Raw genomic sequence first — 17,118 nt, forward strand, 5'->3', positions numbered from 1 at the left:
CAATTCATAATGATGACATCAGCCTACAAAGGGAAAGCAGAAAGAAATGCATAGAAAGGATTATTATCCTCCCTTATTCTCTAGGATTATTATTTGTGGTTTGCAGTACCATTGCGCTTGTGACACAGACATTCAGTTGTAAGCTTTGCCACTGTTTTTTTTTTTTTTATGATGTTCTTATCGAGAAATGACATAAGGATTATATTTTCAGCAAAAATCCTGAGTTTTGTGGCATTTCTACAACCTTTATAGGTGATTCTGAAGTTTAAGGGCAAGTCAGGAAGCAAATGACATCTTTACTAATGGAGACCAGACTCAAGAACACATATCTGTAATTCTCATGTACATTTAAAACATTTATGGGTGGATGTTATTAAATACAGAAGGGACAATTCAGCCACAAAAGGCTGATTGATCTTTCCAAATTTGACCTCATTTGCTTTAGTGAACAGCTTGCTGACAACTCCAGTGTCAAATGGGCTCTGCTCTCAAATCATGTAGGACTCCTTCAGGGAAAGGCTGGTCATTCACCTTGCTGTATGCAAGCAGACACACATCGTTAGTGCAACCCCATCCCAGGACCCTGGAGGAGGTCCCAGTGCCCTGGACTCTTCAGAAATCAAAGCTGCCTCGATACCACACTAGTTCTGGTACATGGACAACTCTCGCCCCCAACCACCTTCAGGATATCTCTAAGCTCCCGTATCGCATTAAACAACTCATCTTTCTCTTCTCATTTCTCTACCCTGCCCCTTGCTGCACCACCGCTAGCCTCTGCACTGACCTGCTCCTCAATAACACAGGGAATTTGTGGTCTTCCCCTCACATCAAGGCAGCATCTCCTCCTGACCCAAAAAGCCCCGCACCTGCCTTGCTGCAATGCCTCTCTCTGGGACAAATGTGTGCCTCAGGGCCGTTCTGCTCACTGCTCTTATAACAAAATTGCCCATGGTTTGCCAGGGACTGGCCTCAAGAGATTGGAGTGTTGCCATCCTGCTGTCAAACATCCCCCACTGCCACCCCGGTCTTTGTTTTCATTGATGTCTAGTACTTTAAAGCATTAAGTCTGCCCGGATATGATCAGATGTCAAGTGGGATGACAGTGTGGCAGTGCTGTCACAGAGGAAAATTAACAGCATATTTCTATTTTGGCAGAACACAGTTGCTCATCTGGGACTGGAATCTCATTGAGTTGCAGCTTGTACTTGTTTGCATCTTAAGAGCAAGCAGCATGGACAAGATGCCTGGTTGAACACATGTGTCTGCTTAGCATCTAGATTTTAAGATATGGCTATGGCTGCACTAGCAGAAATGCATATTTTCCTGTGAACTGACTGTGGTGCATGGATTCAGAAAATTCCCTGCTGGGCTTTTTAAAGAGGCTGTCATATTTACATGCCATCAAGAAGGAAGTTAAAAAATTAAAATAGTTCCCTCTTGTACAATGATGACACGATAATACCAATTTTTTTCCTGTTCTGAATTGAAATTTGTGCTCAAGAAAAAGGGAAAGGGAGCCTTCAGCTCTCTTTTTTTGGAACTCTGTTGAAGGCTGACACCAAAATGTAGTTATATGGGTTGGGCACATTTTTTTCCTGAAAGAGGTCAGAGGGGTGAAATCCCAATTTCCTCTGCCTTCCCTGTGGAAAGAGGCCACAGCATATTTCTGCTGAGTAGCACTCTGAATGTTTATACTTTTCTTGGGAAATGTCTTTCTTCTTCTTCTTTACACAATTTACGACATTTTCTGGAAAGGGAGGGCAGCAGCATTATGTTCAAACTAACTTAAAAAGACAGAGGTTCACACACACCTCTGGACAGAAGTTTTCCAATTGACAGTTTTGACCCAAAATCAAAGATGGAGGTCTAACCCCAATTTTGGTTTTGTTTGGTTTATAATTGTTTGTGAAGAAGTGGCAGCCTCTCCTCAAGTGGAACTCGAGTAGAAGACGAGGAAACGCTGCAATTTCCATATAACCTGTGTGCACCTGCCCGCACACTTTGCTTTACAGACGTGTGGCTCCAACTGCAGCATCCCAGGTGCAGCACCCAAGGCCTGTGCAGGTCAAGAGGCAGAAAGAGGCAGGTCTGGTGTTGTAATGAGCACACACTTTCCCAGTGGGAGAGAGCTGCCCAGTGACCCCTGTTCTCCTGGCATGACCTGACTCCACAGCCTTCCTGCCATGGGGCTCTTTCTCAACGCGGTAGCTGAGCCATGAGCCTGGAAAGCAATGCTGGAGCTATTAGAAAAGGCAAGAGTGCTGTTGCCAGGTACTGCTCAAAGCCACTTCAGTCCATTATAGAAAACATGGGTGTTTGTTTGAAAGAAAAGTACACTGTACCTGTATGTAAAGAGCTAATTGAAGTCAGCAATAAAAGAAGGATTAGCTGATCTGTGAAGTATTTACTGAACTCCTCCAGCTACAGTATACAGTTTCCTTGAATTTAATATCTTAATTGCATCCACAGTTTCTTTGAGAACAAAAGGAGAATGCAAGACTGCTGTATCCCCTGGTGTGCAGGCTGCCGTCAGCTCTGAGTCAGTGCCTTCCATCTCTTCATCTAATCCTCGTAGTACAGAACAGTTCTTAGATATGGGAGAAATGAAGAAAGATGTGATTAATACTTGAAGCTGTTCGCTAGTTTCTGTCCTCTTGGCAGAGGCTGTAGCAGCAATGATCCAAATGGTGCCAGCCTTCCTATATCATGGTTTGCACAAACAAAATCCCCAAAGGTTTGGTGAAGTCTACAAAAATCCTGGGAGGCTGCATTTGGATCATTGATTTCTGATGTTGCCTCTGGCTAAACCATTTTAAAATAAAAGCAATCAGTTTTGGGTTTATTTTCAATAGGATCATTAGGAGTTAATATAACTGTTCTCTCAGTATGGGCTGTGTAAACACTAGAACCAAAACTCAGCCTGGATAGTTTTCGTTTTAGTGTCACTTTCTAGTCAAAGATTTTCAAACTACTTTGCAAAGCACTAATGAGATAGCCAAGCCTCACAACACTCCTTTGAGCTCAATAGGATTCACTCTTACTTTTTCTGATGCTTCCCTTCCTCATGAAGACGAGACACCACAGTTATAAGTAATTTGCCCAGATTTTGCAGCCCAGGACAGTGGAATGTTGTCTGTGAAGAAACATTGCCTAAAATGGCAATAGAGCCCTATGCTCCAGATACCATAACTCAACCTCACTTGTCAATTAATTAATTTTAACTTATTCCTGATAATTATCACTTGCACACAGGTTCTCAACTACAGACCTACAGAACTAGGTATGACTCCATCTCAGTTTATCCATGCTGGGTTCCTCTTTACTTTGGAATAAAGTCCATACAGTTATTTTTAGACACCAAGCAGCAACATACTTCACATATTCTATCACCACCCAGATGTCATTAAAAATGGCTCTTCGGCTATTTGATTAGTGACTGATAAATAAATAAAAAACAAACAAACAAACAAACAAACAAAAAACAAACAAACAAACAAACAAAAACAGAGCAAAACTGTTCAACAACATCATAAAATAATGAAAGCAAGTGTCTTATCCAGTTCTCAGAGAGAGATTTCTTTGGAAAAATAATAAAGACTTGGCAGTTTAGAAAGAAACAATTGCACTTAAGAGTTCTAAAATACAACAATAAAAATACAGCACAAGAAGCTAGTTGGCTGATATTGAGGTCATCAGACTAAACCTATATGTTGCACAAAGCTTATATTTTTTCCACCAAGAGAAATACATCTCTGCATCACTCCTGATGGGGAAAATCCCTCCCAAATTAGATGTAGTGGCTTAGACAGGAGACAGAAATTCTGCATCAGGAAATTACTTAGGTAATTAAGTATTTGTCAACAGGAAAAAAGGCTACAGGCACAGATGGATTCCCAACTGAGATTTTTAAACTTTTGGAAGTAATATCTTCTCCTAAGCTGGTTAGAATCTTTAATGATGTTTTAAAGTCAAGGGCAGTTAAAACTGAATGAATCTGATGGAAATATTGTCACCTTTAATGAAGACAAACCAGTAAGTCTGTTGCCCTTTGCCATGCCATATCAATACCAAAAATACCTTCAAATAATTTGGCAAACAGATTGGAAAATTGCATAAAGCTCTCGATTAGCAGAGATCAGGTTGGTTTCAATACTGGCAGATGGATAACATCTGGCAGCTTTTGGATTGAGTCATTAAAGGAATGAATGTGACATCATTCAATGCCGTAAAAGTTTTTTTTACAGTCAATGGGGATAATTATAATAAGCATGACAGATAATGGAGGAGGGACAGATCTGAACAGCTAGAGCAGTGAGATCAGGCCAACCATTTTGCATGAGGGACAAATTTGTACACTTTGGAATGAATGGGTAAGCAACGGTGACCTCTCTCTTCCACCTCTGCTTTTCAACATATTAGGAAAGGACAAGTACAGTAGATCTAGACAGTGATAAATGAGGAAACGTCCATAATTAGCTAAGCCAGAGGAATGGCTAACTGCACCAGTGCAGGTGTAACAGGTAGGTTAAATTAAAGTTTTGAAAAATTTCCTGACAGGTATCTGCTGATAGCTGGCAGAAACATTAGCACTGAATAATAAACTAGCTGCCTTTTTTAGAGTACTCACAAAGGGCATAAGTATGTCCATAATCTTAACACCTGACATGGCTAAACTGCTCCAAATTGTTTCAGGTTGATGTTATCCAAGATACAAAACCACACTGATGACTAACTTACTGACTATCTGACTAGTACATCTTGGCTGGATGCAGCCAGTATTGTCTCCACGACCATATTTTTTGTGTACTCATATTCCCAAATATTTTTAAGAGACAAAAATAATTTTAGAAGTGCAGAACTGGTGAAAGAAAATACCAAACATTTGCTAAGACACCAAGGACTCTTTGATTACCTTGCCTTAACAAATAAGAGAGTTAACCTGTGAGATTTTCAGGATGTCCCCAGAATCTGTTAGAGGGAGACAGGTGGGCAATGACACTGAGATACCAACTTCTACTTACCTCAGACACATCTCTGCAGGTGACATGAGTGATACAGTTCACCACTAAGCTTACACAACATATACCATTATAGAACCCCAACTTCAGTTCTTCTGAACTCCTACCAAACCAGATACAGATAGTTCACCTCTGCTATCCTGGTTCAGAAAGTCCTAAAATATTTAACGTAGAATAGGCAGTATTAACTAGAATTTTCAGAGGAGCCCAGTGGAGTTAAGTGTCCAGATCCCATGAGCTTTTCTGCCCAAATCAAATAAGCTCTAAAAATTCCAGCAATTTGTACAGAGATGAAAATTACTTTGCTTTCCTAGCTTCATTTAAAATTACATTGCATTTCAAACTCTTCAGTTGAAATTCCCCTCAAAGTTTAAGAACTTTATAGTCATTCTTTCAGCATTTAATTTACAACAAGATTTAACATTAAAACACAAACATAATGTTAGCTACAGTTCAGTTTTTTCCTAAAGAATAGTATCAGCACCAATATAATGAGGATATCCATAAATGTTTATCAAAAGCAAGGAAAGAAAAACCTTAGAATAAAATATTTTACCTTGGTTTTTTGGTTGTGGCTTGGGTTTTTTTGTTTGGTTGTTTTGTTTTGTTTTGGTTTTTTAACTTTCTGGGAATCGAGATGTATGAGACAAGCACAGAAGGACTGTAATCCCAACTCTTCCTTTTTACTTTGACCACAGGGTCCAACAACCTCTTCGACAACTCCCAGTTCCCAAACAGTATAAAGCCTTCTTTTTCTCTGTAAATAGGAAAAATCAGGCCTCCAAAGCACAAGAGAATTAACTGAAAGAGGGAAAGTCATTGGACTTTGAGATATTTCAAAAGCATTTATATAAATTTAATTTGAAAAAGTTTTTATTTGAAAGCTCTGAGAAAGGGTAGAATTTGCAGACCACATGCAGAGGGAAAGAGGTGATAATTAATTCTATGGAAGGTACAAGGGCATAATTTCAAAACATAGCAGTGAACTTAATAAGCCTGATACAGACAACAAAAGTTAATTATATAAGTAAGTAGGGAAGGGCTTCTGATAAGGAAATTCCCATTGTGTTTTGGTCCCCTATATTGAAGGAGAGTGGCTTTCCTAGTGGTAAAAAAAAAAAATCATTGAAATTTATTAATTCAGAAGTTCCATAACAATTTATTCTTTCAAGATAGTTTACAGAGATGTATCACTGGCTACTGGAGAGAATGTGGGCTGAAAGGTAGATTCATGCAGATAAAGTAGACTCAACAAGAACATATAGACATTAATTGGATGTTTACAATGATGTAATATTGGATACAAGGTGAAATTACTGCATTAGTACTATAAGAAGAGTCATGAGTATATGCCATGAAAAGAAATGCCATTAGCACCAAAATGTGAGTAATAAACCTAATTTTATTAATTCTGGTCAGTAATCGTACTTGTTTAAAACTTTGATACATAGATGGCAACTTCAAAGCTTTCTTCTACAGAAGAAAAAAGATCAGAACCATACAGACCTCCTCCAATATTTTAATGAGACAGTAGCAAGTGGTGTTTTGTTGTGGACATATGGAATTATTTTGCATTAACAGAAGAAATATGTGCAGTCTGCTGAGAAGCAATTTATCCTGCCGCTGGAAGAGCTGTGCACATAAACACATGGAATATCATGATGACATCCACACTACCCAAACCTCTAAGCAAGTATTAAGAGACAGATTGAGCTGATTCAAAAAAAAACAGATCAGAGATAGTAAACCAGCACTATGTTGAAGTATCCTAAACTAGATTGAAATGGGCTGCCAAGAAGATAGCAATCACCCAAGCACAATCTTAGTATTTGAGACATTACAAAAAAATCAGGGTTTTTTTAGTGGCACAAGCAATCATATTTTGTTGTATTGTTTCTCCTCTATCACTTTAAAAGAAAGTTGAAGATATAAGAAAGATGCAGGAAAAAGAAGTCGTCAAATCCTGAACAGATATCTGTTTGAAAATCCATTGGTGTGGTAAGACAGTCACTGTTTTTTCCTCTGTGATACACAGCTTCGTCTTCCAAATAAAATTATTTGTATTTGTTTCACTTCTGCCTGCCAATTTAGAGTGCACTCAAAGAATTCCAGCACATTCATCAGGCATAATGTTTATTTCAGGCATCTCTACAGCTTGTACTTTCTACACTCAAATATTTCTAACTTCTCATAACCCAGGTCTTATTCAGTGTTTTCACCCTCTTCAGCTTAAAAAATATTTTAAAATGTGGAAGAAGGCAACATGGAAGGCAGAAGCAGATCAGAAGGAATGCTCCTGACAAAGTCATTCAGTCATCCATACAGCCTAGTATGTTACCAAGGGAAGTTCAGAAGTGGAGTAAATTGCTAGTAAATGTCCCTGTGATTGACAGATCAAGATTTTCATTTAACTTCTGATTAAACCAGGATTCACAAGCCTTCTTTTGCACTGATCACACCTGAGAGTGTTGTACAAGATTTTTTTATAGCTTCTTCTTATGTGTAGGCTTCATTAGGAAAAGGGAATTGGAAGGACGGGAGCATAACAGGCATGGATGAATACAGGCAGCAGAAGCTTCAGCCGTGTAGGTTTGCTGCCTGTATGCCAGAAATGTTCATGGCCAGTCATAAACCTTACAGATCTCAATACAAACCACACCAGCTACTCTTTGAAAACTTTAAATAAGGAATGGGATCTTTGTCACTGTAGCCCTTGGAGCACAAGCCCTGGAATTATTCACTAAGCACCCTCATTATTCTAATTCAATCCTCTCCTTAAACTTTTCCTTTTCCATGCTAACACTGCTCAGCTTGTAATGTTAAATACTCTGTATCATGCTGCTCAGTGCCACCTTGCGCCTCTCTGAGCCTTAGCCCCAGTCCACTACACACACCTGCAGGCCCCAGCTGCTTTTGGGTGTTCTGGCTCGGTTTCATCAGCTCATTTCCAATGGTTAGGACTACTCCATCAGCCTGTGGATGAGTCCACAGGCTGAGTCTATCTGCCCCATTTTATTTTCTCTGGCTTGCTACCAGTTTGTGTAAGAAGCTCCCACAAATGTAGGCACACTTAATAGCAGTCCTATCTTATCAAGAATGCTAGCACACAAAGTTGTTTTTCTTCAGCTGATAAACACTGCCAACAGATTAGCAAATTATTCAAAGAAGCCAGCCCTCTCCTCTTGTCTGCTCTTCCCTGCCCTGCCTCTCCTCTCTGCAGTGGATTCCATGCTGGTGGACACTGTCTCTGCTTCTGCCCAGCAGAAACAGTTAAAAAAGTGTTTTACTATTCCAAGGGTAAATTTATTCTCCTGTCTCTAAGAGCACTGACTGACAAATAAGTCTCTAACTAGCAAAAATCCAGCTGTTTGCCCTGGAGGGTTCTGAAGGCCTAGCAGATCTGTTCTCTAGGCTCTTGTTGTCTCTTCCCAAGCAGTTGAAGTCAGTCTTGATAATGAGCACGGGCATCAGGGACTTGTTTTTTTTCCAGGCCAGAAACAACCCAAGGAATATCTGAATCATGGAAAGAGGTTTTCAATAGGTGATTTGAGCTCTTCTGTTTCTCTCCATGATCAGAAGTGCCAGAAGGACCTTGGGTCACATGCTAGAGACCAACACTTTTTCTCCCCTTTCCAGCACATGAAGGATACTGACAGACATGGCACACTGCAAAGACTGTTCCCTTCCATCTCCAATTCCTGAATTTGAATGGCAGCTGAGCAGGGAGCAGATACATGTCCAGATGGGCCATGAAGTCCTCATAGCGTGAAGCTTGCATTTGGGTTATTTATGAAAAAGAGACCCTCACATAGAAAAAATGGAGATATATCCAGAAAAACAATCAAGGACCCTAGAGGAAAACCTCATTTCATATGATGCTTTTTTTTTTTTTTTTTCAACTAACTTTGTTTCTTTACAGTCTCTGGCACATAAACACAGAACATCTGGGATGTGAACAAGCTTGGACCTAAATTTAAGGTACTTGTAGAGTGCCTTCACTATCAGAGCTGTAAAGAAATTCAGTGGGGAAGCAGACAGTAACTAACCTTGAAGACAAATTCTTCTTAGCCTCTATGCTATTCTCCACCTTTCATATTTACTTATAATACCCCAGAATCTATCACTAGTTGTCATAGCTACCAAAGGGGCAGATTTTCAAAGTGCCTGCCAACAGCCATCTAACAGAAAGACAGAGTAGGTCTTAAATACGTAGTTCTTTTCACCAGGAGTTAGTGACACAGCCAATTTTGGCATTGTAAAGCACACAAACATTAAAAATATAATGATTTAAAGAAAATAAGTTATGACAAGGCAATTTTAAAAATGTGCTTACAATCACTGATCCAACCCAAAGCAAACAAAAACAATCATTTCACAAAACTGAAGTGTGTGCCACAAGAATGTACTGCTGGCTGGCGTTTTCAAAAGAATTCTATTGTTCAAAGTAGCTGATGTTGCCAAAAGATACAATAATTTTATTACATTGGCTTAATGAACAGTAAACTTCTCTGTATACCATAAAATGGAGGAAAAAATGCAGGATTTTGAAAAGAAGCAAAATCTGCAAACTGAAACATCTCAGCTGCATGCTTCGGTCATGAATCAGTCCAAAGGAAATATTAAATATAGAAATAAATTACTCATATTTTACCAAAGGCCTAACACCTAGCTGTTTGTTTCTACGATTAATTAGCTATAGAGAGCTAATAACAGTTTGGAGGTCTATGCTTAAGGTAATTGCAGAAGGCATGTAAATTTAGACAGCTAGTCAGTGGAAAAAAGGAAGACATGATTAATCAACGGGATTAGATAGAAAATTTCTTTACATATAATTGTAAGGAGCAACTGTGCTTTAATTGTAGCATTGAGAGAATATGGCTTTCAAATGCTAAATTATTCATCGTGTTAGATACTTGAATGATCTTTTCTTAAGTCTTCATGTAGGAGGTAAAAATTCTACTGACAATACTTAAGGGAAGATACTGGTGGAAAATTTATGTGAAAAAATGTAAAAGCGTCTCATCTGCCTGGACTGATAAATAGTAAATATGAAAAGGAGAAAAAAATGTAAAGAAGGAAAAAAAACCCCAAACCCTTAAGGGAGAGCCATGATTTGAGAAGCCTGTTTCTTAGAACAACAAATAGTGAGTCATCACAATAGAGAAAGAATTAGTCATTCTTTGCAACGGTACAGTATATCCTCTGCATGAGTTATGCAAAAGATATGCAGAATATGGACTACACTCTAAATCAGGACATAAAAGGCTGATTTTTAACAAAGGTGCAGAGAATGATCAAAGGCTGAAATCCTGTGCTTTATAGTGTTCTGCATACTGCAGCATCAAGCCATCAACAGAATACAAACAGGATTCAGGCAGTCAGCTCAAAGATGCAGTTAATAGCAGATCCTAATCCTGACATCTCTCACAGGCAAAATTACGCTGGATTATACCAAGAGATCTTGCCAGAACGAGTATGACAAGAACAGGATTAGGCATTCCTTGCAGAAACAGGTTGACTAACAGTTGACATCATCTATCTGGATTACACCGGTTATCTGGCTTCCTCGAGCTATTTTTATAGGTGAATGGGACAAGAGTGGGCCAAATCGTCATATCTTTTTTATGTGGGAAGTAGTCCAGATTGAAATATACAAAACAGAATATTTTATTCTAGACTAAAATATCATCACATATGAAGTTATGCAAATATCTTTACTTTGGGAATAAGTACTCCAGTTTTATTCTTGAATAACTTAATGTGGAACACTTACCAATGAAAGAAGACATTTTTTTAAATCCACTTCTAAAGGCAATTAAATTAAACTTGAATGACAGATTCTTTTTATTCTCTTGCATAAATGCGTAAAATATATTGAATTTTAAATTTACATTTTACTTGAATCCCAGTTAAGTCTCAATGTAAATACAAATTGTGTATTTTTACTTTTTAGTTTAACCTGCTTCCAAAGGATACTGAATAAAAACCTGACTTTTAATAGAGGATATGTATGTCTATATAGAGATATGTGGAACCTCTATAGTTATAAGGCAGTATATAATCACATTAATGTGTTTCTTAACTTCCACTTGTGAACAAGACTTTGGTATCCAGAGACTGACAGTGCTGCCTATATTAGCACTGTAAATAAGGATATTTGTACTCATTTGTAATAACAGTATCATAAAAGTATGCCAACAAAACACAGGATCAAACAAAAACCAAAACGTACTCGAAAGAATGAGAGAAGCAATTCTCTGCTCCGTTAGTGAACAAAAACAGGTTTGTCTGGCTGTGGAACACACGTTACATCTTGCACTGCAGTCATGAGCTCAGTAAAATACAATTAAAGAATTAGAGAATAGTTGTGGATCCGTAAGGGGCAAAGGACACCCCAGAGTCCCCAGACTTTTTAGTGGAAGAAAGATAGTTGCCTTGTAGGAACGTATTGAAAGTCTCTTGCCTTACTGCATTTTTACTGCCCCTGAAAGGCCCAGATTATTTCATCTCATCACTCTCTGTTAACGTGCCAGTGTTTTCTGTTTGTTTCCACTAGAACTAACACAGTCAACATACTAAAATGCAGCTGACTCAGTCTGACCAGGAGTGTTTTTTTCTAAATTACGTTTATATTTATGGCATGCTCAGGTTTATGTTGTGCTGGGTATCTGTTCCAAAATATTTCAGTTGTTAAAGAAGAGCCAAGTTAGACAAAAGAACAGTTTATCTACATAAAGAAGTGATACCTAGAAATCCTGCCAAGTGAGAAAAAGGTCAGCTATTTAAGCAAGCAGTGAAGTTAACAAGTAGCGTCCCCCCCCAAACCCCCCCCCCCACCCCCGCAAGCCTGTTCAGATCTATCCTGTGTGAACTGTAATTCTGAAGAGGGACAAACTAGCAGTACCCTTGTCTTGTTTAGCCTGACCATTTCACAGCTGATTTTTTCTGTTTTTCTAATGAGGGCACTGTATGGTGAGCACATTCTATTTTTATTTCCCGAGGTGTTTCATATTCTAACTTAGCTTTTTCTACAAGCAGAATGGTTTGAATCTAAGGGGGGTAAAGCGCCCTTTCTTTGAAAAATGTGTTTACTTGAATGAACCTATAATCACACAGTTTTTAATAAGAGTTACAGCTAGGTCCACTGGAGAACTGCCTCAGGATTTAGTCAGAACACCCGAGACTCCACTGCCTGTGTTTGGGGCTTCAGCTCGGAACCTCCCAAGCTCAGGTGCCAGCACAGACTGGATCTACCCCACGTCTCATCTGATTCCCACATTCCCAGGCACCTACAGCAGCAACCCTCAGGATGTCCAGAACCGCCCATCTTTTTGGTGCCAAACTTAGCTGCTGAACAAAGTAAGAAGGATTCAAGAACAAGCTGTGTTTCTGCCCAAGCCCTCTGGGAGATGCACATTACAGTGGGCACTCTTAGAGCTCACCTAACCCTGGTGACAATTCGCATTACAGTATCCTCTTACAGTATTTCTCTTGTTCCTAATGCTTCTTGTATTTCTTGTTTTGCAGGAGAAAAGCTTACACAGGAAGGGTGGGGATAGCCTCCAGCCAGCTTCACAGCTAGCCTGGTGCTGACAGCACTTTCCTAGGAGAGAGATAGGAGATAAGGTTTTTGACAGCCTCAGGCTGAGGAGGGCAAGTAACTCCTCTCTCCTGTTTCCTGGGCAAACACTCCAACCACTCTGCTATTTTGCTTAAGACAAGCCCAGCTAGCATCTTCCTTCTCCTCCAGCCCAGTTTTGAGTCCTTTCTAAACAGTCACTTGTCTTTCAACAGTGGGGACAGCCCCGAGCAGTGAATCTGAGGGGAACAAAACTACAGGCTTGAATAGCATGCCTTGGTTCCCTTCATGGGCAGGATTTCAAGCCTCTTGCTTTTTGTGAACCTTCCTGGTAATTCTAGAGAGACACTTGCTCATCAGTAAGGCTGTGATTTTCTCCATGTGGCTCTTCCAAATGCTTGTTTCTCAGCACACACCAAGAGGAAGACTTATATGCATAATGTAAGGTCCCGGGTTGTTTTTCCCAGGCCAGCCAAGCTTTGCTGCTGGATGGATCAGGAGGTCACTACTCCATGTCTCCTCCCTCTCCACCCATTTGCCACTGCACATTTTTCCAAAACATGCCATGCAATCGCATTTGGGCATCCTTCTCCATTAGAATTGAAGTTGTGTCAACCTCTAGGTTGCTCAGCGAAAATGAGAGGTGCTACAGAAGCTATTCTCCAGGCATTTGTGATCTTTTATGATTAGGAAAGTTCAAAATGTGTTCCTGAGTACAAAGCCAACTATTACGTACAGAAAATATCCTTTACAAATTAAACTTCTCCTCAGCCTGAATTTGGTATAGCACGCAAAGAAAAACACCACCCCCCAAAATAGTGATTAGGCCAAATTGCGGTGATGTGATGGACTTCAGTGGTCTTGATACTGGTAAATACCAGTTCAGGTTTTCCCCTAGATGGCATGCAAATATTAGTCAGAGCACTTTGTTGGAAATCAGCTGAACTGTTTGTGTGTGTGTGTGTGTGTGTGTGTATATGTATGTATGTATGTATGTATGTGTGTGTATGTAATAGGAAACATTAATAAGATTTTGAGATACTGGAGAATTAGATTAAATACCTCATAGAAATGTTAGTGCCTGCTATGGCCAGGGTTGTGTTCCAAATTCAGTATTAAATTCAATACTGTATACTCACTCCCAAAAGTGTATGGCTGATAACTGAAATCAAAGTAATAATAAAGGAGCTATTCACTTGCTGTCTGATTGGGACTCCAAATTCTCATCAAATCAGGCGCAAATACAAAAAGTGAATCTGATCACTTCTATTTTAGGGTTTTTTTGATTTGTATTCAACATGCAGTTATGGAAAGATGTTGTTTTCTTTTTCAAAAACATGACTCAATTTTGTTGATTGTTGAAAATTAGCTTCATGAATATTTCAGTAAGGAAAAAGCATTTCATCAAGTATTCACCGACCTCAGAGCTAATACACAATTGACTTAAAATAACTTATGTTTACAAGGCTGCGTTACATGGAAAAAGAGCAACTTGGTTGGTCAAAAACTGGGTATTTTTCATCCTAGATATCAAAGCAAAAGATCTCTGAGCCTTTTTGGAGGCAGCCAGAGTGAAAAATATGGTGAAGGGCATTCTTTACTAGATCTTTATATTTTTAAGAGTAATGGGTCTGGGTTAGGTCCAGAACTTCTGAACGGAGTGCCTGTATTTTGCCTCCTGAATCCATTTCAGCATTTCAGTGGATGGACTAAACAATTTCAGATAAAGTGCTGAGAATTTTTACAGATTTAATATTGAAAATCAAAATTACATTAATATTTCTGATGATACATAACCTGTAGCAAGATTTCCTTGGGAAATCACAACTTTGTGACGGAGAACCAGAATAATTTTGGCTACCACCTATGATAAGTAAGTACAAATGTTCCTGTTTCACAAACTGGCTGGAAGACCATTTACTACAAACTGTCACCATCTTTATGTTGATTTGCCAAACACAAGGTTACAAAAATTCTGTTGGGTGGGTTTGAGTTCATACATCAAATCTAGAAGGCATACAGATTTCAAATACAAAGTGCTCTTGTCACGTACTTACTGCTGTTTTGAAGACACATTTAATAAAAGTCATCAGTAACATATGTTTGAAAAGCTTTTTACAAAAGCAAGCCACCATCAAACCTACTGGGGAATTCAGGCTATGATGGGATTGCTTTGAGCCTTGTTATAAAAGGTAAGACTCAAAAAAGGTAACTTAATCCTATGTATAGCTTCTTAATAACAAATCTAGTATTCCCCATGTATACTCTGCATTTTCTGAGTGGTAATAAACAACACAGTTTCTATGCACGTCAGCAATAGTATTTTTAATTGCTATGCTTACAAGCTTAACACTTTGGCTTGTTACCTCCTAGATTTCATAGAAAGGAAACCTTTTGCTTATGTACAACATACCATGGAAGGCCAGGGCAGACTCCAGAGATCTGAAGAACTAGTGTAGAAGTAGTATTTAGACTTGTGGTTTTGGAATTATGCTGCTGAAACTAAATGTAAATATACATAATTATATTTTTGTCATGTAAATAATATTACCCAAAAGTGTGGCCATCACAGGAAATGAGCTGATCTTACAGTTTTTGCCATCTTTTAAAAAAAGATATGTCTATAAATATATTCCACTGCTGTAGATAAGTACAAGTATACTGTTTCTCACCAGAATCTGCACTAGCTTGATTGGACAGCAGAAAAGTATCTCCCGTTGGACATACCACCCAAACTCTCTGGATAAATGAATTGAACATAAAATCAAGAATCATTTTAGTTCTAAGACACCAGTTCTAGGACAACCTTAAGCTACAGATAAATGTCAGTTCTTAATTAGAAGGTTATATTGATAGTTATGTTATATGTCACATTTGTGTGATACAAATACTCTCATTGAAATGAAGTCCAGCTAATCAATTACTAGTCTTTCATATAGTGTATCTGCAATGCTAGCTTTTCACACTGGAGTCTGATTCTGCAACTTTTTAAATGAAGAGTATATCTTACAAACATTTGCACATACTTCTAAGCAAACATGTTACCCCATTTGGTTTTAGCTGCTAAAGTTTTAAATGCTTTCCACATTGAAACCCTGCAAAAGCCTAAAGATTGTTTGTCACTGGTGTGGCTGCCGATTAATATATTTAAATTCTTATAGTTCTAAGTCTATATTGTGTCAAAATTTTTCAATTTTCATCTTTGACTAAAGCATATGATTTTTTTTTTTTTCTAACTAAATTTGAGAATTATTTTGGAGAAATATCATTATTCCCAGTGCATCTCTGGCAGAATGACAAACAAAAACAATGCAGTACCCAAATACAATTCACAACTGGTATTAAATTGTGTAACATGAGCTCAGCTGGACTCAATAGCAGAGACAAGTAATTATCTCCCTCCTTCCTCCACTGCTGCCCCAAAATGAGGGAAAGTTCATGCAATCAGCAGTGACAATATACAACATAGTCCCAGGTATACACACGTGCTACCTGAGAAGACCAGACTGCTGCTGTGTGTCAGCATAGATTTGCAATTAATACTAACGTGAAGTTTTTTCATACCAGAAGAATGCAATTAAATGCAGAAATGGTGCTGATTTGAGATACCATTGACTCGTTTGTGTCACAGAACTCCTTAATGAAAATCAGTTTCTTTCATACTGAGCCCTAAATGTTATCAATCAAAACCCAGTTGCCTATGGATGTGGACACCCTTTGAAATAATATGCTATCAGGATAAATAAGGACACTTCCATTTCTCAGCGTCAATGGAAAAGCGCTCAAAGCTTTTGGCTGCCTGTTTATGAATTTTAATGAGGCCTGGATTTGTCTCAGAAGGAGGCAGCCTTAGTTTTCAAAGTGATTCAGACAAGTCAGTACAATATTAGAAAACAGTGCAAAAGCATGAGAGATAACATAATAAAGCACTTTGATGAAGCTATGTTGGGGAGGGAAAGCCAGCTTATACAAAATCACTCCTGCTGTTTCTCCTTCTAAACTCCAAAATTACCAACTTTGGATCTGAGTTTCCAATGTCATTTTCACCTTTTGTTGCTAAATAGTTTGTGGTATGGAGTGAACATTAAAAATAGAGGCTGGTTGTTATATTTAAGTCTCAGACAGAGGATGATTTGACAGTTCTCATCCATCAGACAATTACAGGGCAGACTCAAGTTAATTTTGGTTTTAGAAAATGTTTGCTTCCTTGAATTGCTTTAGCAGGGTATCTAAACCCAGAATTTTACATATCTTTAACAGAACCTAATCCATTAGCAAGGCCTTCGAGGTTCCCAGTCTAACCTCTATTCTTCAAGTCCCCCAGACACATGTGCACATGTGCAGCCCCGTAATGAATTTGTCCCAGCTATGGCCATGAATGGAAGGAAAAGCCGCACTGTCTGGGCCCAGGATTCTATTCCACCCTCTTTCCTTGCTGTATATCTTTCATTTCCTATATTTCCCAGCTGTGGCTAGGCCTATACATTCTTTTCTTATTTGCAAAATGGAGAACGTCACTAC

The sequence above is a fragment of the Tyto alba genome, unplaced genomic scaffold, assembly GCF_018691265.1.
Source record: "Tyto alba isolate M040663 unplaced genomic scaffold, T.alba_DEE_v4.0 Super-Scaffold_13, whole genome shotgun sequence".
NCBI lineage: Eukaryota > Metazoa > Chordata > Aves > Strigiformes > Tytonidae > Tyto > Tyto alba.